We start from the raw sequence: 25,706 nt of genomic DNA, 5'->3' as shown, positions 1-25,706 counted from the left end.
CTTGACGCTATTTGATTTATAAAGATGATGGAATAGACATATTTAGATTAGTAAATATCTCTTTGAATTTCAAGACGGATATAGCATTGATAAAATACAGTCTTAAGGCATAAAGGTAAGTAACAAAACAACACTTGCATTGTGAAAGGTAATTGACGCAGCCACCATGGAGAACAGAATGGAGGCTCCTCAAAAAATTAAAAATATAACTACTATATGACCTAGCAATTCCACTTCTGGGTATTTTTCTGAAAAAAAGAAAAATACTAATTCACAAATATATATATATATGTATATATATATATATATACACATATATATACCCCGTGTTCACTGTACCATTATTTACAATAGCCAAGATATGGGATCAACCTAAGTGTCCATCAATAGATGAGACAAATATTTGGTATACACAACATATACACAATGGTATGTTAGTCATAAAAAAGAATGAAATATTGCCATTTGTGACAACATGGATGGACCTAGAAATATTCTGCTAAGTGAAATAAGTCAGACAGAGAATGACAAATAACATGATTTCAGTTATGTGTGAAATCCCAACATATAAATAAATAAAGGAAAAAATGCACAAGACAGAACAGAGTCACAGATACAGAGAGCAAACAGGTGTTTGCCAGAGGGGAGAGAATTTAGGGGGGATGAGTGAAATCGGTAGGAAAATTAAGAAGTACAAACTTCTAATTACAAAAGAAATGTCATGGGGATTAAAGGCACAGCATGGGGAATACAGTCAATTCTGTCGTACTACCTTTGTGTGATAACAGATGGTAACTAGACATGTCACAGTACTCATTTTGTAATGTATAGAAATATTGAGTCACTATATTGTGCACCTGGAACTAACATAGTGTTTAGGTCAATTATACTTCCGTTAAAAAAGATAGACAGTAGGGGGAAATGCATCAACATGCTAAGGGTGGTTATCTCAGGAGGATGGGGATTAGGAGTGATTGGTACATTTTACTTTATATTTTTATGTATTTCTCATTTTCTGCAATGAACATGTATCGCTCATAAAATTAGAACGAAAACAACAAATGTTATTTTAAAATGGAAAAAAAATCTTGTGTGTACAAAGATCATGGTCAGAAAAATTAAGTAAACCTAGCTAGCAAACCCTTGAAGAAATCACCATTCAAAGTAGAGAATGCCTTATTGGCTTTTTCCTAGCTTTTCTGCTAGAAGACTTTTTGCTTTTTTTTTTTTTTTTTTTTTTTTTTTTTTTTGCTTTTTAGGGCTGCACCCATGGCATATGAAGCTTCCCAGGCTAGGGGTCTAATCGGAGCTGTAGCTTCCGGCCTATGCCACTGCGACAGCAATGCAGGATCCAAGCCTCATCTGCGATCTATACCATAGCTCACGGCAATGCTGGATCTTTAACCCACTGAGCGAGGCCAGGGATCAAACCTGCAAACTTAATTTCTGCCACTCAGCTGTTGTTTGGGTCTTTATTTGTTGCAATTACTCTTTCTGTGACAATACACAGAAAGATTACCGGCTCTTTTCCCCAATATCTTTTCTTACTCCCCTCCATGCCACCCCTGTTCTAATTTCCTACTGTAAAAATCTCCTCAGTTTCTTAAGAAAGACATGTGGCCATGTCGTGAATATAAACAGTGATGGATTTAAATCACCACCCACTTTAAAAAAGTCACTTCTTTAATTTTAATGCCACATATATTGTATTTCAGAAGTTTAAATACAAATTTTCAGGGCAGAATATTTCAGAGGTCATAGTATAAAAATACAAAGAGATAAACAAACTAAAACACAGCTGTAGGGCCTGATATTTAAACAAAATTATCACACTCCTAACATGGAAGTTCAGTGTCAGTATTATTCTGTGGTTGAGTTTCGATGCTGTTTAATAAATAGGCTTTTGTTCCAGTCAGCCAATATTAAAATATTGAAACCAATTAATGTATACCATATATGAAATAAGTATATTTATTTTTTACCTTATCAGTTTACCCATTAAAGATGTTGAAAGACAAAATATAAAATCCACAGAATGGAACCAGTATTTCAGAAGCATAGCTTTCTATTAATTATGACAGCTCACCCTTCCTTAATATCTAGCACATCCCCAAATCAACATATTAAAGTAATAAAATGAAATTTTAAGAAATAAGCTACATTAGTCAAAAATGTATATTGAGCCAAACAGTCCCTGGAAAGCAGAGGTTTGGCAAATTTTGAAAATACATTAATTCCCTCAAGCTGTGGGCAATAAATTAACTACTGCATAGAAACATATTGGCCTGAGTATGCTAGCATATGCTCCAGAAATGCCTAATTTACCTTCAGAAAGAAGTTTTTAGTGTCTCAGGTTAATTATGTATTTTTTCAATGTAAAATTAGAAATTTTAAAAAATATGAAAAAAAAGTATGATTACTTCCATTTTATAAAAGTTCAGAGAAGTTAAGGGATTTACCCAGAGAAACAACATGAATAAAAATCCACCTCTCTTTCTCATACTTACTGTAGTATATTATTTCTAATGTGATTGTTTAATCTTAACGAATTGTATAATTAAATGAAAAGGCAGACCATTGCGTGTAGTTTTGGGGGGATATGGATTTTTCCCATAAAAATACGTATAGGCCATTATACACAAAATATATTTTGAAATTTTAAGGAATTAATGAACTTCCAAAAACACACAAAGGGCCCCTATGTTCTCTGGATAGGATTTGAGTAAGGCTAACAGAGATCTGATAGCTGAATTGCAGAGCCTCTCAAGCTATTCTCTGGCTTTAACTCACCACGTTACACAGAAGGATGGCATAACAAATAACACCTTTAAATTTGTTATTGAATTGAGCAGATGATATTTATGTTTGTATAGTGCCCAATAATGAAGGTGCTGTGCATGTCTTAACTCATCTAATGTCCTCAACAATCTATAAAATAGATTGTTTCTATAACCCAAAAGTGGAGGAAATTGAGTCTCAGAGAGGTGATGTAACCGACTGTGTTACATAGCTAGGAAAGTAAAGGCTGGATGTGAAGCCAGCTAGTCTGCTGCCAGTCTTTGCTTTGAGTCATTATCTTGATAGGATGATATGGGGCATAATTTTCACTTCTTATGAATGTAATTGCTCTCATTTTGGGGGAACAATAATTTCATGAAATTATTTTCATACTTAGAAAGGTTGATAGAAAAATATTACGCATGTAGAATCTAAATTATGGATTATCAATATACTTTGTAGACACAAGATCTTTATAATTGTTTCAAATTAATTGATGAATATTCTATGTTTTTTCTTGTTTATGATTATTTTAAAGAGCCAATACTTTTTCCTTTATAAAAGTTGGTTTGCAAAAAAAAGGAGTTCCTGTCATGGCATAGCAGACACAAATCCGACTAGGAACAGTGAGGTTGCGGATTTGAACCCTGTTCTCTCTTAGTGGGTTCAGAATCTGGCGTTGCCGTGAGCTGTAGTGTAGGTCGCAGGTGTGGCTCAAATCTGATGTTTCTGTGGCTGTGGTATAGGCTGGCAGCTGTAGCTCCGATTGGACCCCTAGCCTGGGAACCCCCATATGCTGTGGGTGTAGCCCTTAAAAAAAAAAAGTGGTTTGCATGGTTTCAGAAGAATATATAAGTCTAAGATGGAGACTTCTAAAGTTCTGAGGACATTGGAGAGAACTTAAAACATGAGAGAAAAATACTGCCTTTCCAGTCACCAGAAATATGGTAGGTAAGGGAAATAGGGAGAGACTTACCCTGTTATTTGAAAAGGTGGCCTCATATATCCTGGGTACTTTCTGCTTTCCTGGAAATTGCCGGTCTCTACCTCCCTGCCTTATTAATATTCTGAAATCATATATTGTATCATGAGTTGGAAGCTATAGGCTGTGTATCTAGCATTCAAATATTATTATTCCACAGGATTAGTGTGATTGTGAAACATCCATCTTATTACATAATTTTATATCCAGAATTTAATGGCTCACACTTGACAAATGAGACAGATGTTTTGATCTTTCGACAGTAACTCTTATAAACTGTCCTACCACATAGCAGTTACAGTGGCCCTATTATTTTGAAATGAGTTACTCATAGTTGTTTGTACAGGGTTGAAGTATGTTTGAACATTTTCATCAAACGGTTGTTTATCATTTTTGTGGTAAGAATATATATAAAATAAAATTTACTGTCTTAACCATTTTAGTTGAGTAGTTCAATGGTATTAAGTGCCCACATGTTGTGTGTTCATCACCACCATCAATCATCATAAATATTCTTATCTTGTAAAACTGAAATCATACTAATTATACAATAAAATTCATTTCCCTCTCTACCAGCCAGTGGCAACCATTCCATTTTCTGTGTGTGTAATTTTGACTACTATATATACTTATATGTTATATGTCCATGTTATAGCGTATGTGACAATTCCCTTCCCTTTATAAGCTGAATGATATACCATTGTATGTATAAAGCACATTTTACTTATTCATTCCTTCAACAATGGACACTGGGTTCCTTCCATATTTTGGCTATTGCAATAATGCTGCTCAGATGTATTGTATAAATATTTGAGACTCTGCTTTTAGTTATTTTGGGTATATACTCAGGAGTGACATTGCTGTGTTTTATGGTAATTCTATCTTTAGTTTCTTTAGGAACTGTCGTACTGTTTTCCACATGGTTTTATCATTTAATAATCCCACCAGTAGTGCCCAAATGTTGCAGTGTCTCCACATGTTTATCAAAATTTGTTATTTTTTTAATACTAGCCATCTAATGGGTGTGATATAGTTTTCAGTGTGTGAATTTGCATTTGCCTCATGATTAGTGATGTTGAGCATCTTTTCATAAGTTTATTGGCCATTTGCATATCTTTTTTAAATCTTTTATTTAAGTGTATATTTTTTTCTACTCTACAGCATAGTGACTCAGTTACACTTACATGTATACATTATTTTTTCTCATATTACATGTTCCATCATAAGTGGCTTGAGAGTTCTCAGTGCTACACAGCAGTATTCCATTGCTAATCCATCCTGAAGGAAACATTCTACATCTGTTTACCCCAAGCTCCTGGTCCCTCCCACTACCTCCCTTCCCTCTTGGCAACATAAATCTGTTCTGCAAGTCCATGATCTCCTTTTCTGTGGAAAGTTTCCTTTGTGCCGTATATTATATTCCAGATATAAGTGATATCATATGGTATTTGTCTTTCTGACTTATTTACTCAGTATGAGATCTCTAGTTACATCTATGTTGCTGCAAATGGCATTATTTTGTTCTTTTTTATGGCTGAGCAGTATTCCATTGTGTATACATACCACATCTTCCTAATCTAATCATCTGTCAGTAGACATTTGGGTTGATTCCATGTCTTGGCTATTGTGAATAGTGCTACAATAAACATGCGGGTGCATGTGTCTTTTTTAAGGGGAGTTTTGTCTGGATATATGCCAAAGAGTGGAATTGCTGGGTCATATGGTAGTTCTATGCATTGTTTTCTAAGGTACCTCCATACTGTTCTCCATAGTGGTTGTAACAGCTTACATTCCCACCAGCAGTGCAGGAGGGTTCCCTTTTCTCCACACCTGCTGCAGCACTTGTTATTTGTGGACTTCTTAATGATGGCCATTCTGATTGGTGTGAGGTGGTATCTCATGGTAGTTTTGATTCGCGTTTCTCTAATAATCAGGGATGTTTAGCATTTTTTCATGTGCTTGTTGGCCATCTCTATATCTTTCTCGGAGAAATGTCTATTCAGGTCTTTTGCCCATTTTTCAATTGGGTTGTTGGCTTTTTTGCTGTTGACATTTGTGTATCTTCATTATGGAAATGTCTATTCAAGTCCTTTGCCCAATTTTGAATTGAGGTTTTTTATTGAGTTGTTTATTTTTATTTGTTGAGTTTTAGTAGTTCTCTATGTATTAAGTTATTAATCTTTTATTAGATATATAATTTGCAAATTTTTTTCTCATTCAGTAATTTGTCTTTTTACTGTTTTATTGTCTTTTGTCTTTTGAAAAATTTGTTTTTCATTTTCATGAAGTTTAAATCATCTGTTTTTTTTCTTTTGTTACCTGCACATTTGTGTCATACCCAGAAATCATTGCCAAACTCAATGCTGTAAAAATTTTGCCCATGTTTTCTCCTAAGAGTTTTATAATTACAGGTCTTATGTTTAAGTCTTTGATCCACTTTAAGTTGATTTCTGTACATGATGTTAGTAAGGGTCTAAATTCATTCTTTTTTATCCGGAAACCCAGTTTTCCCAGCACCATTTTGGTCCAAATCTGTCTTTATGCCAGTACCATGCTGTTTATATTATTGAGGCTTTGTAGTAAGTTTAAAATGAGGAAGTAACAGCCCTCTGGGCTTTTTCTTTTTTTGTCAAGAGTTTTTTTTCTTTTGTCTATTGGAGTTTCCCTGCGATTCCATATGAAATGTATGGTAGGTTTTTCATTTTTGTAAAAAGGTTGGGATTTTAATAATTATTGCTTTGAATCTGGATTTCTTTGGGTAGCACTGATATGTTAACACTATTAAATCTTCCAATATGAATTTGGATGTGTTTCTATTTGTCTTTAATTTTTTAGTAAAGTTTTATAGTTTTTTTCTTCCAGTATAATCAATATATAATTGACATAAAGCACTGTATAAGTTTAAGGTGTAGAGCATAATGCTTTACCTTAAATGCATCATGAAATGATTATCATAAGTTTAGTGAACACCCATCATCCCATAGAGATACAAAATAAAAGAAAAAGAAAAAATAATTTTCCTTATGATGATAATTTAGGATTTACTCTTTTAACAACTTCCACATGCAATGTACAGCATTAATTATAAAGTATTAAAAAGTGTTAATTATATTAATCATGTGATACATTATATCCTTAGTACTTATTTACCATTTTATCTTGTAACTGGAAGTTTGTACTTTTTGTCCACCTTCATTCACTTCCCCCTCCCCCATTCCCCACCTCTGGTTATCTAATCTCTTTTTTTTTATGAGCTTGTTGTTTTTTGAAGTATAATTTACATATAACATTATGTTAGTTCCTGGTGCACAACATAGTGATTCAATATTTCAACACATTACAAAATGATCACCACCATAAATATAGTTACCATCTGTCATCATTCAAAGTTATTACAATATTATTTACTCTGTTCCCCAAAATTCACTTATTTATTTTGTATCTGGGAGTTTGTATTTCTTATTCCACTTTTACTGTTTCACTCATCCTCCCATCCTTCTTCCTTCTAGCAACAATCTGTTCTATGTACCTGTGACTGTTTCTGTGTTGTTATGCATGTTCATTTATTTTGCTCTAAAATTCCACATTTAATTGAAATTATACAATATTTATCTTTCTCTGTCTGCCTTATTTCATTTATTCATTGTGTGTGTGTGTTAGTTTATTTTAAGCTGATAGTTACTTACGCTTAAATGTATTCTAAAAGCATTACATTTTGACTCCCCCTCCCTTCACCAGGGTTTGTATTTTTGACATCATAATTTGTATCTTTTTATTTTGTATACAATTAACTACTTGTGTGGTTATAGTTGATTTAACTATTTTTGTCTTTTAACCTTTCTGTTAGCCTTTTAAGTGGACGATCCACTGCTTTTATGATATATTTGCCCTTGTCAGTGAGGTTTTTTTCTTTATGTATTTTCTTATTTCTTTTAGTGTTTTTTTTCTGCTTAAAGAAAACCCTTTGCTATTTCTTGTAAACAGTTTAGTGGTTATAAACTCCTTTAGTTTTTGTTTGTCTGAGAAAATCTTATCTCTCCTCAATTATGAATGATATAGCCTTGCTGGGTGGAGGATTCTTGGTTGTAAGTTTCATTTTGTTTTTTTTCTTTCAGCGCTTTAAATATATCATGACACTCCCTTCTGGCCTGAAAATTTTCTGCTGAAAAATCAGCAGGTAGCCTTAGTGCACACTACACTGGGGTCACTTTGGTAAGGTAGCTGAAGCCAGATTGGGCATGGAGTAGGCTTCCCAGGATGGGCAGTTCTGGGGCTGCATTGGTGCGGTGGCTGAAGATGGAGCAGACATCCCATGATGGTCCCAGGATGCATGCTCCAGGGCTAGAGTGCCAGGATTGTGCTCCCACTCATGCTGTTGAGGTGTAGGGAGAAGGCAAAATGGTCCTCTCTAGTGCCCCAACCCCTAGAGAGAAATCCAGCAGTCCCCCACACATTTGACAGACACTCTAGTTAATAAAAGGATTTCATATATATATATATATGAAATTATATTATATGTATATGTAATATAAGTACCCTTTAAATTGCTGTTCTTCTGCTGTGGCCCTAAGTGAACACATCTGCAGTTCAACCCCCCAATATTATCCCTTTCTACTATAGGTTGCTGGGCCAGGGGTGTCCCCAATATGGTGCCCCCATCTCTTCTACCAACCTTACTGTAGTTCTTCTGTCATTTGTTGTGAAGAAGCTGTTTGATCATCTCCCAGTTCTCTCTTAAGAGAAATTGCCCTATATATAGAGGTATGTTTGATGTTTCTATGGGAGAAGGTGAGTTCAGGGTCTTTTCACACTGCCATCTTGAACCCCTCTCCCAATGTAAGTGGGCTGTTGATTTTCTGTAGTGAAAATTCCTTTCTTATTTCTTCTATATATTTTATAGCTCTTTTCTTATGGTTGCCATGGAGATTACATTTAACATCCTAAAGTTATAACACTCTAATTTGAACTTAAACCAGCTTTACTTCAATAATATATAAAAACTCTGCTCTTATACAGCTCTATCTTCATCCTTTCTTTTGGTCATTGATGCCACAAAATTATATCTTTATATATTGTGTGCTCTGGAACATAAAGCAAATAATCTTTTTTTTTTTTTTTTTTTTTTTTTTTTTTGCTATTTCTTGAGCCACTTCCATGGCATGTGGAGGTTCCCAGGCTAGGGGTCTAATCGGAGCTGTAGCCGCCAACCTACGCCAGAGCCACAGCAATGTGGGATCCGAGCCGCGTCTGCAGCCTACACCACAGCTCACGGCAACGCCAGATTGTTAACCCACTGAGCAAGGGCAGGGACCGAACCCGCAACCTCACGGGTCCTAGTCGGATTCGTTAACCACTGCGCCACGACGGGAACTCCGCAAATAATCATTTTAAATGCATTAGTCTCTTAAGTTATGTAGAAAATAAAATGTGGAGTTACAAACAGAGTTATATAAAACTAGCTTTAAAATAGTAATTGAAAAAATACTTTGTCTCTTAAATCATACAGAAAATAAAATTACAGCTAAAACTAAGCTTAGGTGTTTAATTTTATGTGTCTATTTGACTAGCTTAGGTAGGGGTGGGCACAGTGTGTCTGGGAGGATGTTTTTGAAAGAGATTAGCCTTTGATTCAGACTGACTTAATAGAGTTACTTACTGTATATATATATGTATGTGTATGACTTACTGTGTGTGTATATATGTGTGTGTGTGTGTATGTGTATGACTGAGCCACTTTGCTTACAGCAGAAGTTGGTGCAACATTGTAAATAAACTCTATTTTAATAAAAAATTCAAATAAAATTAATCTTTAATTTTAGGAACTGTTCTAATTTCCCCTTAATATCTATTAATAATATTATGTTATGACTAAATATGAATATATAAATAATGCAGAGTAATTCTTATAATATTGGTGCCCTCATCATTAGTTCAACTTATCTGATGAATCTTTTTAAACATGGGGAAAAACAACAGTGTTATTTTATCAACATTGTCCTCAAGAAATAGGAATGTACACACCTATAGATCTTTAGTAGCCTCAGTATTGCAGCAAATAAATGGAACATATTACTTCTTTTAAGCACTGCCAGATGCAAGGGTACATTTTTTAAATTTGATCTGTACCATGTTGCTTGTATATTGTTTTAAATCAGCATATTCCAAATAAGTTTTATGATATTCTGCTAATGTGTTTTGGCAAAACTTGGCTCTCAATCCTACAACATCTGCTAAGAGACATTGAGTAGTTAATGATAACATTAGGAGGAATATAATCTTAGGACCAAGTTCAGCTGAGAAAAGACTATTTGTGTGAGCTGAGTTGCCAGGTATCAGAGTAGTCAGTTAAACCAAACAAGCCAAAAATGAAGTCAAGCCTTTAATCACTGACTGCAGTGGTATAAGCCAGAGGGTAAAACTGGAAAATCCATCCACATCCCCTGGTCCATTTTCCCCCATAAAACAGTGTACTGGGGGAGGATCAGTTATATTAGAACAGATGTGTGGGTCACCTCACTGTTGAGGGAGCCCAAAAGAAAAGTGGACACTTGCATTGGAGAGGAGGTAGGGGAGAAAGGGCCAGGAGTGGAAAAGTACTAGATACTGAATCCAAATGGTAAAAGGTATCTTCAGGGAGTTCTTGTCTTGGCTCATCACTAAGGAGCCCAACTACATCCATGAGGACACAGGTTCGATCCCTTGCCTCACTCAGTGGGTAAGGATCCGGCAATGCCATGAGCTGTGGTGTTGGAACAGACACAGCTTGTATCCTGCGTTTCTGTGGCTGTGGCATAGGCTAGCAGCTGCATCTCCAATTTGACCCCTACCCTGGGAACTTCTATATGCTGCAGGTGTGACCCTAAAAAGACAAAAATAAAAATGAAAGGTGTCTTGAATGTTTTCCTTCCTTCCTCCTTCCCAAGGAGTCTTCATCAGAAGCACGTGAAGAATACCTCTTGCCAAGGCCTCAGAAGAAAGAGACCTAGGAAGGTACTTGGATTACATGTGCAAATACCAGAAAGGGTGTGATTGGCTAATGTGTATCCCTGACCACAACTTTTTCAGAAACTTTAGTGCACTGGCTATGCACCAAGTCTGCCTTCTTACTTCAGGATCTTAGTCCTTGGTGGTACTCCGTTAGGTTAAAGCTGTTTCCAGTATTTAAGATTATTATGCAGAGGTACCAAGGACAGCCCTAGTGAGTTTCTTGGGATATACACATAGTCCACCTTGTTCCCACTGAGTAGCAATAACCAAATTTCCTCTTTATAAGCAGAATATACCACATTAGTCAGTATAATGTCTTCCTCTGTTGTCTGTTCAGCAGCACTAAGAGATGAAAATAACCAGGACTAGTTTCATCTTTCTTATTTATGAAATCATGGGTGTCTTCTGGTGGAAGCATGCCTCTGTTCAGCTTTGTGATCTCCACACGTATGAACCAAAAGTCCTGAGGAAAGGAAGTAAAAATTTCTTCTCTGGTTATTACATACAATCATGAGAGGTATCTCTCACAACTTTACCCAAGTCATGAACCCATTATTACTAGTTATGGGGACAAAGCCTCAAATATTGGCTGCCATTCTCATGTACATATCACCTGCTGTAGAAGTGCACCTCCACCTCACAAAATGATGTTTCCCATGATGTATTCTTTGGTACCTCATTCAACCATTTTATAAAGCCAACTAACTGTGGGTGATAGAACAAGTGGTATTGCCAGTGATTTCATGGGATTTATGTTATACTGTAGGATGTGTGAATTATTCCAGTGTATAGAAATGATACTGTATAGGATGTCATGCAGTGGATATACTGCAAGTTCTTAAGAATGGGCTGGGCAGAGAAAGAAAATCTGTAACTGGAATATGTATCTGTCCGTACAGGGAGAAATTGAACACCCTGCCTAATAAAAACTATAAACTTTAGTATACCTGTTACCTGCCAGGGAATTATGCCATTTTTAGGCTCAAAGTTAGCCTTTGGTAAAGGCACATATTCTCAGTAATGACAGCAGCAGACTAGACTCGGTGAGAGAAATTTCGTATTCTTGAATCTGTGCTTAGACTCATTCTCTGACATCTGAAGAACTGTCTCCAGCAGTTTATTATGTTTTCCATTAGAGTGATTCTTTCTGGTGGGCATTTGTGAGAGATTAAAATATTTCTACACCCTGGCCCATTCTGAGAGATCCATGTGAATTCCCTTTGTCACTGAACTCTTGTCCTCACTGAGTTCCTGCTTAGCAAGTCGTTCAGTTACCCACGGCCTATGAATCTTTAGATTTCATCCTCAGTTGTCTTTTTCCCACAAAGTGGACATTGATCTGTAACACCATATCGATGTTACATATCACCTTTTCTGCCTACTAAGAAAATTTACCCCCACTGAAAATAATGTACAGATCTGTGTGGGGTAAAGATTAATAAGCAATTAGAGTATTATTCATTCTTATTTATAATTATTTAAGCAAGGAATAAATCTAGCATCCAACTCAAGAAATCTGCAAAAGAACAGCAGAAGAAATATGACTAAAAAGGAAATAATAAATAGAAAAACAAACGTAATTATTGAAAATATTTGCAAAGGATGCGCTATCTATAAAATTAAAGGGAATCAATGAAAAAATATATAGATCTGATGAGAGACGTTCTTAATTAGGCATGGTAAAAAATAAATACACATGAGCACAAAAGAGACCCACACACAAAAACAGTCATACAGAAAACAAAGAGTTTGTATAGCAACAATTTATGTGGCTTAAATGCATATGTTTTGGAGTTGGAAAGCAAGTGTTTATTCTCAGCACTCCTATTTTAGAGTATTTATTTTACTATAAAAGAGGAGATAATAAAATTCATACAAATCTCCAAATACTTGTGGTGAAATACATGGAACAATCATTTTAACATAACATATACTAAGTATTTATTTATTATAAGTTAATTAAGACCAAAAAGCTAACATAAAGTAACAAAACAATTTAAAATACATCCGAAGGTGTTTATGTTAATACTGTAATATATCAATTATCTTTATGAGTGTATTTAATACAATTCCACTCAAACTCCTATTTTTTTCTCTTAGGTTTCCTAAAAAGTAAGTAAATGTCTTCTTTATACTTTAGCAAAATAAAATTACATTTCTATCAAATAAATAAATTAGTCTAAAGATAAATAATGTTAAAATGTTATATACATAAGGATATCTGCCATTTTTATTTTGTAAGATATCAGATACTGTAAGGTATCGCTATAAAAAATATAGTTAACCCTTGAACAACATGGAAATTAGAGGTGCCCAACCCCACGCAATGCAAAATCCACATACAATTTTCCAGTCAGACCTCCATATATGAGATTGCACAGCCCTGGATTCATGCAACCACAGATCATATAGGACCTTACTATGTATTTAACAGAAAAAATCCAAAAATAAGTGCACCCACATAGTTTAAACCTTTGTTGTTCATGAATCAACTGTATATATAAAATTAAGTTTTATAAGATATGAGTAATTTTACCACATAAAATTATAATATTTTTCTTATATTAAAAATTAAAATCCCTTAGAGAGGTAAAAAGATAAAAAGTAACCCTCCCCGAAATTTGAATCATATATATTTCCTAAACTAATAAATAATTAACATGGAACCAGTATTTTACCACAGTATAAAGGTTGACAAGATAAATGAAATAGGACAAACAACATTTAAAATAAAATGGGCACTCAGGAGAGAAGAAATATGTCCAAATTAAAAACATGCAAAATTGTTCTCGTTTTTAGTGGGAAAAACTACGACTAAACATAAATGAAAAATGAGCTATATTTATTGCCAATGAATAGGTGAAGATTTAACATTATAAACTTTTAATCTTTAAAATTAGACATAGTGTATGTTAGGCTTATAAATTGGCATATTTCCAAAGGGAATCTTTCATTATGAATCAAAGTCTTTAAAATGTGTCACAAAGCAAGTCTATATCTAGGAATTTACTGTATGGAAACTACAAAGGATATTAACACAGATTTAGCTAATAGAATACTCAGTGCATAGTTGAAAATATTGCAAGGCAGGAGTCACTAACAGCTAATGATCATACAGTTTAGATAAGGAAAATTTTCCATAGGAAAGTAGAGAAAACGATGTAATACATATTGAATATGCATTCATGTATATCCTTTGTATTTCCTATGAAGTTCAAATTCATTACTCTGTGTGTGTATGTGTGTGTATATATGTATATATATATATACACAAAGATACATATATACACAAATATATATGCACATATATATATACAAAGATGTAAATGTATATAAACATAGATATACATAGAAATTAGTAAAATTAAACAACTTATATCTTTAATACTATAAAACATATATTTTTATATTAAAAAAGAACCAAGAAAACGTTTAAATTGTTCCTGTGTAAAGAGAAAATTAAAATTAGGAAAAAACCCAGAATCCTAAAGAATTCGTAGCATAGAATCAGATGGAATCTAGGTGTTGATGAATTAATGAAAATTATACATCAAATGCATGTTGGTGCACAATTGATTTACACTTTATTTTTGAAATTTTCTTCAGTTAATCTGAAATACTTTAACTGAGGGAAGATAGCAGAATATGTGGTATTTCCAAAGAAATCTGCCAGTTATACCAAAAACTGTCATTGGAACTGCTCATTGGATCAGATGTCTATATTCATTAAGAAGAAACAAAAATAAATGCATTACATTTTTTCTAAAAAATTCAATAAAAATTAAAGAATCTTATATGCATATAAATATTTGTTTAAAAACAATTTAGAATTTCTCCTTTAAGTCTTATTTATATAGTGAACATTGGTAAGAGCATGAGATAGTTTTTAAATTTAGATAATTCTAAATTTAAGGTAAAATATTAAGAATTCATTGCAAAGAACGTTATTAAAATATTGATCTAGGAAAATGTTGCCATTGTGATGTTATATGAAAAAGCAGTGTGTAATACAAACCATGGGCTATGTTAAAAATATATTTTATGTCTTACATGTGTGTTAGTATAGTTAGGAAGCTCTCAAATTGTTACTCTCTGTTGTGAGAATACAGATGATTCTTATTTTTTAGTGCAACATTACAACCACTTTATAGATGTGATCTTTCACCATTGTTTAAAATAATTCATGACAAGATAACTGAAGGGTGGCCAAAAAATGTTTAGCTATGTCAGTCAATGAAATGATCAATGTATTAGATGCCATGATTCTTATAGAATTTATATAGCATATACATGAAAATCCAGATTATTACTGTAAAGGAATGGTATTTATAATAGGAAAAAATCTATGTAATAGAAAATAATGTGTCAAATGATACTGTTTTAATTATGTGAAGGGCACTGAAAACAGAGAGGTGACTTTGCCTAAGAATTGATTCTGGAGTTTATACACTGGAGTAAAATTTCCATAACCATCTTAGTCTCAGTTATAATACAGATTATAAAGAACTGTAGAATCGTAAAATAGAAAAGATTCTTGATGGGGTCAAATCTACACCGGAGTTTTTTGTTTTTGTTTTTGCTTTTAAATAAGAAATTTGAAACTCCAAAATACATAATAACCTTTCCATAAACTGAAATTTGACCTTACAAAGGAAATTAATGGAAAAAAAAGCTATGTTCTTTGCAACTGATGGACTTTGTGATGAATAAAGCCTAAAAAAATCAGTACCAACTAAGAGCTAAGTTAATGCTCACTGAGCACCAATCACAATATGAAACATTGTACATGGATTAGTTTATTCCTCACAACTACTCTGAGTTAAGTTCTATTTTATCTTTATCATAAAATTGAGGAAAAAGAAACCTAGAGAAGTTAAGTAATTTGCTCATATTTTTACAAGTTGTAATCGATAGATCCAGATTTTAATCTAAAGCTCCTGCTCCTAAAGTAATGTATTTTTCTCTATAAAGTAAGATTTTCTTTAGTAAATGACTATATGAGCAAATCAAGTTTACAATTTCATGCCAGTTAACATAGGTACAACACATCTTTTTATAATCCATAATTATAGAATTTTGATGTGATTTGAAAGGCTTCTCATGTAATAATTAAAAAGGTCTCAGGATGTTCCTCTGTAAAATCTGAACATTAAAATTTATACTATGTCGTTTTTACTTTAATCCTTTTTTTTTTCTATATCGAAGTTAAATAAGAGTGAACTTTAAGTTCTACCTTCTGATTAAACAGAGCCTAAATGCCAACTCTAAAACAAGGACACTGCCAAAAATGTCTTAATGGCTTTTTCATTCAGACATTTCAGAGCTCCCACTAAAATATAAAGAGAAAGAATCCCCTTAAAATCATTCTCTTGTACAAAACAACTTTTAGAGAAGAAACACCCACTGTTTGGAGAGACATCAGAATATGTCTCTCGGAGTACATTAAAAAACAAAACAAAACAAATTAAAACCCCCACACAACATATTCTCTAGGTTCAGAATAAGCAGATAAATGAATGTCTGTCATTGAAAGAGCTTCCTAGTGTTCAGCCTAGCTGTTTAGGGGACTGTTCAGGGAGATCAAGCTGTGCTACACATTGGGAGCCTTGCCAAATGAATGACATTTCCTGAGGATATAGATGGAATGTTAAGGAGTTGCCTCGTCCTTCCTAAACAGTTGGGTTAAAGGGTATTTAAACAGAAAAAGACACAGTCAACCTGCTGGGGATACTAGAGAGAAAAGCCAACAAATCTTTAAATCTAAATGAGCTAAAAATAAGCTGTATGGCAAGAAATAAAAAATTACCAATTATTATATGTTTTGACTTTTGGTCTTTTTCATTTGAAAGGAATCTAAATATTCTCTATCTTTTAGAAATTTATAGTTTAGAAAAGCACGTGAGTAAATATTTTAAATGGCAAAAGGGGTTACTGGATTTGATCTTATTCCCACCAAAAAGATATAGAAATGCAACAGAGAGAAAAATAATTTCAATTCTAATAATAAAACAACATGGGAGGAAACTCAAGTGACAACAGTGTATTACAGCTGTGATATCTGAAGTGAAAGCTGAAATGTCATGACAATGAGGCAGGAGAAATTATCTCAAGCACCATCAGGCAGAGTCCCTGTTGGAATCTTTGCATAAAATTGAGAGTCTGTAGGGAATTATTTACTGAGTACCAGAGGGTAGAGTAGAAAAAAAAAAAAAGCCAAAATATTAGAAGTCTTAGAGGTTTAGAATTATCTAAATATGAAGAAAGATATTAATCTTCACACAGAGGATGCAGGCTGAGTCTAAAGCAAGATATTTAAAAAATAAAATTCATATTATCAAACACAAAGATAACAGTAACTAGATATAACAAATGGACTGTGTACAAAACATTCGAATTAGATTGAGATTGTCAGCAGAAGTCTCAACAAAAAAATTGAAGAAAATATTAGTTAAACTAGAATTCTATACCCAGATCAGTTATCATATAGGAGTGAGAGTAATGCACAGAGATCATGAAGAATGGGTATCACTTAATGAGCTCTCACCAAATGAATTCCAAAAAAAATATAAATCCAGGAGGAATGGTTGAGATATATGTAGCAAGCTTAGCAAAAATTGGTAAATTTTTGATAAATACAATTAATCATTGAGTAAATAAAAAGTTTGACATAAAGTTAAAAACATAATGAACTTCAAATTCCAGATAACGTAGCTGGAAGGAAGGAAATTTTGTTGAAGAATTTTGAAATGCATATGAAGTTTTTCAAGGGGAAATAAGAGATAGTGATTAAATCATTATTGGGAAATCAAATACATATATTAAAATTAAGAGATTACTATTAAGTATTTTAGAATTTGGCATTATTTTTCTCTCTTTCAAAAAGTAGATAACAAATAGTTGATCAATAAAGAAAAGGAATGAAAAATAGAAATATGCAGTAAATAAAAATTTTAAAATAGGACATTGGAAATGTGATAACAAAATAAACCCATTGTGGTTCAGTGGAAAAGAATCTGACTAACATCCATGAGGACGCATGCTTGATCCCTGGTCTTGCACAGTGGATTAAGGGATCCAGAGCTGTGGTGTAGGTCGCAGATGTAGTTCAGATCCTGAGTTGCTGTGGCTGTGGTGTAGGCCAGCAACTGTAGCTCTGATTTGATCCCTAGCCTAGAACTCCTATATGTTGTAGGTGTGGCCCTAAAAAGACAAAAAAAAAAAAAAAAAAAAAAAAAAAATACAGCCCAAACAAAACAAAACAGAGCAAGATTATCTAGAAATAACAAAAATATATAAAACTTTTTGGAGAGAATTATAACATTCTTTTGAAATAAATACAAGTGAACCTAAATGAATGGAAAGCTGTATTTTTCAAGGCCATCAGTACTATAATGATGGCAATCCCATAGTAATCCAAATAATTTCATAAAGAAATTGACAGAATATTCCTAAAATTTATAGGTATGAGTAAATGGTCAAGAAAGCTACAGTGATTTTGAAAAAGGAGGAGCAAGAACACAATTTTAAGGAAGTTTCTCCTGTGGCTCAGTAGGTTAAGCAGTCAGCAAGTGTCCAAGAGGATGTGGGTTCGACCCCTGGCCTTATTCAGTGGGTTAAGGATCAGGGGTATGTCACAGATGTGGCTCACATCTGGAGTTGCTGTGGCTATGGCATAGGCTAGCTGCTACAGCTCCAATTCAACCCCTAACCTGGGAACTCCCATATGCCACAGGCGCACTGAACTCAATTTTTTTCAAAAATGTGCAGACTACAGGAAAAGAGTTCTCAAATTGATGGTAGTTTAATATTTAAACTAGATGTATTAAGATTTTGTACTTTCCTCTATTAAATATTTTATAATTTAAAATCAAAATATTTCAAAATTGTCATTTTTAATTGTTTCACTCCTTTATAGGTAATTACAGTGAGGCTATACATTAGGAAATGTAAAAAATAAATAAACTTATCAAATAAAGCTATTTAATAAGACAACTATATGAAGTACTTCATTTGAGGAGACAACTGGAATCATATTTGGGAAAGCCAATGTAAAGGTTTCAAAGGCATCATATTCTTAACAATAATTTATATTTTTCTTCCCTTTTAAAAAATCTTAAAAAGAAAACAATGCATTACCAAATCAGGAATTAAAGACCTATTCCACATGCGTAAATGAAAACATACTTTGGGTTTTTAAAATTTTTTATTATTTTTTTTTTTTTTACTTTTTTCTTTTTAGGGCTGCCTGTGTGGCATATGGAAGTTTCCAGGTTAGGGGTCAAATTGGAGCTTCAGCTGCCAGCCTACACCACAGCCACAGCAACACCAGATCTGAGCCACATCTGCCACCTACACCACAGCCTTAACCCACTAGGCAAGGCCAGGGATAGAATCTACATCTTCATGGATATTAGTCCGGTTCTTAACCCACTGAGCCACAATGGGAGCTTCAGCTTTTGGGGGATTAATATTAAAATATTGGATATTTCACTGAAAATATTAAGAGGAAAGTTGTCCTTATTATCCAAATCTCTCAGAAGCCAACCCCTAAATCTGTCTGTATTTTTGCATGATTTATGTTCTCAGGGTCATATTGATGTTTATATTTCTTAGTCTTTGAGTGCTACTATCAATTAAAAATCACCTAATCCTTTTCATAGTTTTTTTGGAATTCCTTTCTGGTATAGGTATTTTCTTGGCATAGGATGTTGGTTACCAGTGTTCCTCAGAGCCTTGGTTAGAGCTTTGTATCCAAACCTCTTCTCTTCCCATAAGTCATTCGACCAGATTCTGTTTAGGCCAAACTCTTTCAACTCTGAGAGAATGAGTCACACATATCCAAATACAGGATCTCTCTACTCCGACATGAAATGCTAATTATGATGATGCAGTGGTGTTCAGGACATTGGGGGATTCTCACCTGGAATTGTCCTTAGAACTCTGTCTAGTCTCTTGATTATATGTAGTGTTGGCAATGCTTTCAAAATTTATTCTTCAAATATCTTTAATCTTGAGCCTATTATAATCTAGACTTTCCTTTGAGAACACATTTTGTTTTATGAAACAAACAAGCAAAATCTCTTCCAACCTGTTATTGAAAATATAACAAAAACACTGCTTCCCTTAATGGGGATGGAACTACATGGAACTTTTAGGAAGAAACAGAGCATAAACTGGGGTTATGATCATAGTAATGTCATGGATATAATTTAAAACCACAAAAATTTTTTATTGGTTATGTAATTATACAGTTGATATCATTATTAAGTAGTTTGAGAAACTGAACAAAAGTGGGCTTAGAAATATAAAATTCATTAATTATTTCAATAACAATATTTGTTGGGAGCTTACTATTTGCCAGGTTCTCACCTTTTTTAGAAAAATTAGATTATAAATTTACAGCCAACTTTAATTTTCTCATCTTTCGAAGAGACAAACATCAAAAATCTGTTGAGCATTTAGAAAACACAAACTATAAAATTTCCATCAATAAACATTTTAAAAGTTATATAAAATACTTACATTTACAAATACATGCATAAATGAAATGACTTTAAAAATCTTTGAAGTAATTTTCACTACCAAGCCCTTGAATTTAGAATCAACTTTTAATGGACATCAGCTCAACATAAATTCTCATTTTGAAAAATAACCTGTCAATTATTTTGTTATTCCTGTGGTACACTGTGTTTATGTCAACTAAATCACAGTAAAGAATTATGTATATGAGCAATCATTCTGTCATTCGTTAAGTTGTCACTTTGAAACTACATTATTGAAGCATAGTTAGGTTTTGCAATTTAAGCAAAGGCTAACCTAAGAATGTGTCCACTGATTGTTAGAGAGATTCAGAATCTTGCCATAGGATCAAAGCTACCAAGGGACTTCAACTTCAAATATGGAGAAGTACCTCTCATCCTAGTATTGTTCCTGGCCAAATACTCTCTATCTATATGTGTGCACACATGTATCATAGTTTGTACATACTAAAGAGATTGTGCTAAGCCTTTTTATTTTCAGCTGATTCTATCAAGATCAACAATGTATATGGCATCTAGTCATTCCACAGAAAGCGCATAAAAGTGTAACTTGTAATTTGACAGAACTGAGCTTGTGTTGTTATAAGCTTGGTAATTACACTGCCTAATTCAATATTCCTCAAGTAGTAATACCTTAATAAAGCCAGAGATTTGAAAGTATTTGTATTTATAGATTATGTAAATGAAAGATTACATAGCTGTCCAGAATTCTATTAAGAATAGTTTGATGTATGCTTCAAATAAACTTCTCCTATAAAAAAAATAAATTGGGCAGTAGACTAAAAGCACATTTACTAAAGAGAATCAACTCTTTTTTTTAATGCAGTATTTTCTTTTAAGCCACTTTGCTTTTTCATAATGTTTGTCAAGGACTAAATTGACATTAAATATTTGCAAGGTCAAAAGAGTAAGAGGATCTGTTTGAACCTGTCTTTCTAGCAAGGATTTAGTGAAATAGATTGGACTTGAACAGCTGGTCCTAAAAGATAAAGATCGTTGGGGTCATTTAGAAGAAGGAGAGAGGGCATTTGTGATCGATCTTACCAGTTGTTAAAAACTTTTTCAGTCTTAATGTTTATCTACCTTGAGTTAGTGATAAAAGACAAAAGATGCAAAAGCAAAATAATTCTATAAATACAGTGATACCTATCACTTTATCTGTAGGTTTAAGTTGTGGTCAGTTCCACAACTGAGTCAAGTACATTTTCAGCTGAAAGTCATCTTCATATGTATGTATGACCAATTCTATTGCTAAATCCAAGAATAAAGATTGTTCACCTGTATCTTAACACACATATGCACACACATATATTCTACATACATCTGTGTACACACATGTGCACATATCTATATTATGCAAAAATGTATATGATATTATACACACATGAACAGATATATATGTATTATGTATATATATACAAGGGTTAATAAGGAGTATAGGAAGTAAAATTGTTCTCATCTTTAGAAGGAGGTGAGCTCCATGTCTTTCTTTTCTATCATGTCGATTGGAGCCCCACAATTGCTCTTATCTTGCTTTTACTTTGTAGGACTCAGGAAATGTTTTGACAAGTAGAATTTGAATTCATGCATTTAAATACAGAACAACTCAGATCCAGTGTTTGTTTAAATCCAATAAAGAGTTCTTCCTTGAAATTAATTATACTTTTATTGTATATGTTTGACCTCTAAAATGCCCTCGGCTATATTGTATCTGAAGCTATACTTAGAATAGACTGTCAGTTTTCTACAAATGGATGAGTGGTAGATGAGGGTTGTTAATGAATGATTGATGTGTACCTGAATTGCTCTTTTCCCACAATCTCATGAAGAATTTATCAACACACTCTGACTTTTGTGAATACCTGTCTGCTTTGTAGATGGTCCTCCCTTGAGGTCTCTACAGGTAGTTGTTGTCTTCATCTCGAGGTGTCTTTGTGGCCTGACACGTTGGTATGCATGGCATAGGATAGCAGTAATTCATCTATTCAATTGATGGCACTTCCAAATTTGAGAAGATTATGACCTGGTGATCTGCATCCATTTGATAGGGTATCTATGCCAACTCTGTAAAACCAGTGCTTTTTCTGTCCTTACTTTTTTCCAGTTTATTTGATCTTTATTTTGCAAATGATCCTGATTTGCTTCAGCATTCCTTTTTCCCCTTTCTGGGAAGTGTACATCTGCTTCTGACATCTGTCTTCTATCTCCCTTTGTAAATTGTGAAGTGATGCCAACTCCTTTTATCAACAAATTACCCTTAGAAGCATTTAGAGGCTATAATGATTCTTTGATTTTCTTTGATTCTTTATGAATTTGCAAAATGACTCGATGCTTATATTAGCTTTGTTTGTCCTTTCTTTTTCCATATTTAATATTTATAGTTGGCAGGCCCAGATGGTGTACTTTGTTATGTCCTGAAATGTTGCTATTTTTTTCATTCCTTAATTACAGTAATGTCAGTCTGTAACATCCCCAGCCTCCTTCTCTAGTTGACATTGTAGACTTCACATTTGTTGTATTATTTATTGAACTGACTCTATATTTGACACTGTGAAATACGCAGTTATCTTTTCCTAACCTTGCTGCTTTTTCGTGTTTGTCTAAATTGACCATTTGCCTTTGCTCTTAGATGATATCCTCAATTCACTGTGTTTTTTAAAGTTTTGCAGATATTTTAGATATTGATATATTCTCATAGATAAGACAGTGAGGAATGAGAAAAGAAAAACAACTCGAGATTCATGGTAGCACAGGCATTGTAGAAAAATATGCAAACCGATTTTTAAAAAATTCTTGTGTGTCTCTAAAAGTGTCATTCTTATAGTTTGATAGAGAAAAATTATATATCTTTTTATATTTTATAAATTCTGTATCTTTTAAAATGCAGTATATATTAATGTACTATATTAATATATATTAATAGTACTCATTCATATAATTAAAAGTACCATTGATATTTTTCTCTTAAACTTAGTTTTCTTTATTAGACTTTGATCCAGATCATCTTTATGCTCAGATAAGCAGTGACAAAGTTTCACAACTCATTTTCCTCAGCAGCTTCAGGAAAATGTGTAAGAACTTCACATGTCAATCTCTTAAGGTCTTGCTTTTGAATTGCATACTAGACTTCCATAATCATTTTTTACTATCCAATTCTGTTTAGATTTTAGAAATGCTAGTTTATAGATTATAATATGAAGTATTTTCTTCTAATTTTAATTTGCCATATAAAGAACTACTTAGAAAACATCCTTTTTTTCACTTAAGTAGATTTTTTTTTATCATATTTGAGCATTCTCTCAAAAATCCCCTGAGATAGACCTAGAAATAGAAACCTCCTATTCAGATAACAGTCCTGCTCTGGGCAAGGAATTCAGTACTTTGCCCTTGGATTCACCATCAAACAAGATTACATAGATTTCTCAACTACTACACCTGACAGTGTCAGCCACCTTTTAAAAAAGTATTTGTAGCATCACTAGAGACTGCTTTTCTCATAGCTCAGTGAAAGCCCTAAACACATATCAGAGGGATGTTAGGTGACCTTTTGTCTTTCATGTCTATTTTATCATGGTTTTTCCAATTTAAACTTAGAACAAAGGATATACAGCATTCTAAAATATTGCATTAGAGGGTGGCCGGAACGATGGAAAATTTCCAAATTGGCGTTTAACTTTATTATTTAATTGGAAATATGTAAATACAAAATACATTTTTTTACTAAAAATGCTTAAATAAACAATACATATTATTGAACACTTATCCTATGCTAGGCAAAAATTACAAATAGCTACCCTATGGCCATATTTCAATATACATCTATATACATTGCCATTGCCTGCATTATATTTATAATGGTACACACATTCACACACTTAAGGTATGTCACATGAAAGAAAGAAATTAGGGTTAATCAGAAAGTTTGCTTTAACAAAAACATGAGAGCTTTTTTGGTGTGTTTTCATGATAACAACTGACTATCTATAAGCAGCGCCTCCTCAGGCTCATCTTCCTATTTCGTCCCCCCTGTGCCCCATATCCTATCAAATTCTGTGGTAAATAAAGCATTTATCCTTGATATCATCACTTAATTTATTAGCATATAATATTTAAAAAAATAAAGCTACTAATAAAATATACACACAGACATGCTCATTTTCAAGAATTTTCTGTTCAGTCCATGCCTCCCTTTCCAGAACAGGTCTTCCAGTTTTGGATCCCCTGGGTTGCAGTTGCAGTAAAAGCACTAGGCAACTTGGACAGGATCTCGCAATGTCTGAGAAGCAGTTCCATCTGTTCAACAGTTTTCTTTGTGCTTTACTGCCATTCTATCACACAAGTAGAGATTTTCCTTTGTTAGTCAAATCATAGTTTTCATAACTGTATTCTCATGTTTTAAATTGTTTTACTCTATGGGCTAGGATTTATGTGGTTCTCTTGCACAGAGCAAAGTATTCCAGAAGTGGTTTTGAAATATTGGTTTATTTGGTTGATTGGTTGTTTTCGCAAGATATTGACACAGAAGAGCCTTACACTAAGAATATCCATCCCCAATATACTTAGATGTCTTGACACTCAAGAAGTACTCTGATGGCCATTCTGACTGGTGTGAGGTGGTATCTCATGGTAGTTTTGATTTGCATTTCTTTAATCATCAGGAATGTTGAGCATTTTTTAATGTGCTTGTTGGCCATCTGTATATCTTCTTTGGAGAAATGTCTGTTCAGGCCTTTTGCCCATTTTTCCATTGGGTTGTTGGCTTTTTTGCTGTTGAGTTGTGTAAGTTGCTCGTATATTTTAGATTAAGCCCTTGTCAGTTGCATCATTTGAAACGATTTTCTCCCATTCTGTAAGTTGTCTTTTTGCTTTCTCTTTGGTTTCCTTTTCCATGCAAAAGCTTGTCAGTTTGATTAGGTCCCATTGGTTTATTTTTGGTTTTATTTCTGTTGTTTTGGGAGACTGACCTGAGAAAACATTTGTAAGGTTGATTTCAGAGAATGTTTTGCCTATGTTCTCTTCTAGGAGTTTGATGGTATCTTGTCTTACATTTAAGTGTTTAAGCCATTTTGAGTTTATTTTTGTGCATGGTGTGAGAGTGTGTTCTAGTTTCATCAATTTGCATGCAACTGTCCAGGTTTCCCAGCAATACTTTTGGATTAGGAAGATGTGGTATATATGCACAGTGGAATACTACTCAGCCATAAAAATGAACAAAATAATGCCATTTGCAGCAACATGGATGAAACTAGACACTCTCATACTGAGTGAAGTAAGTCAGAAAGAGAAAGACAAATACCATATCACTTATATCTGGAATCTAATATATGGCACAAATGAACCTTTCCACAGAAAAGAAAGTCATGGACTTGGAGGATAGACGTGTGGTTGCCAAGGGGGATGGGGAGGGAGTGGGATGATTG

The sequence above is a fragment of the Sus scrofa genome, chromosome 8, assembly GCF_054392235.1.
Source record: "Sus scrofa isolate SSC_HxYL_T2T_F1_AM1 chromosome 8, Sscrofa_HxYL_maternal_Yorkshire_Landrace_v2.0, whole genome shotgun sequence".
Lineage (NCBI taxonomy): Eukaryota > Metazoa > Chordata > Mammalia > Artiodactyla > Suidae > Sus > Sus scrofa.
Note: the sequence above shows the minus strand (reverse complement) of the source record.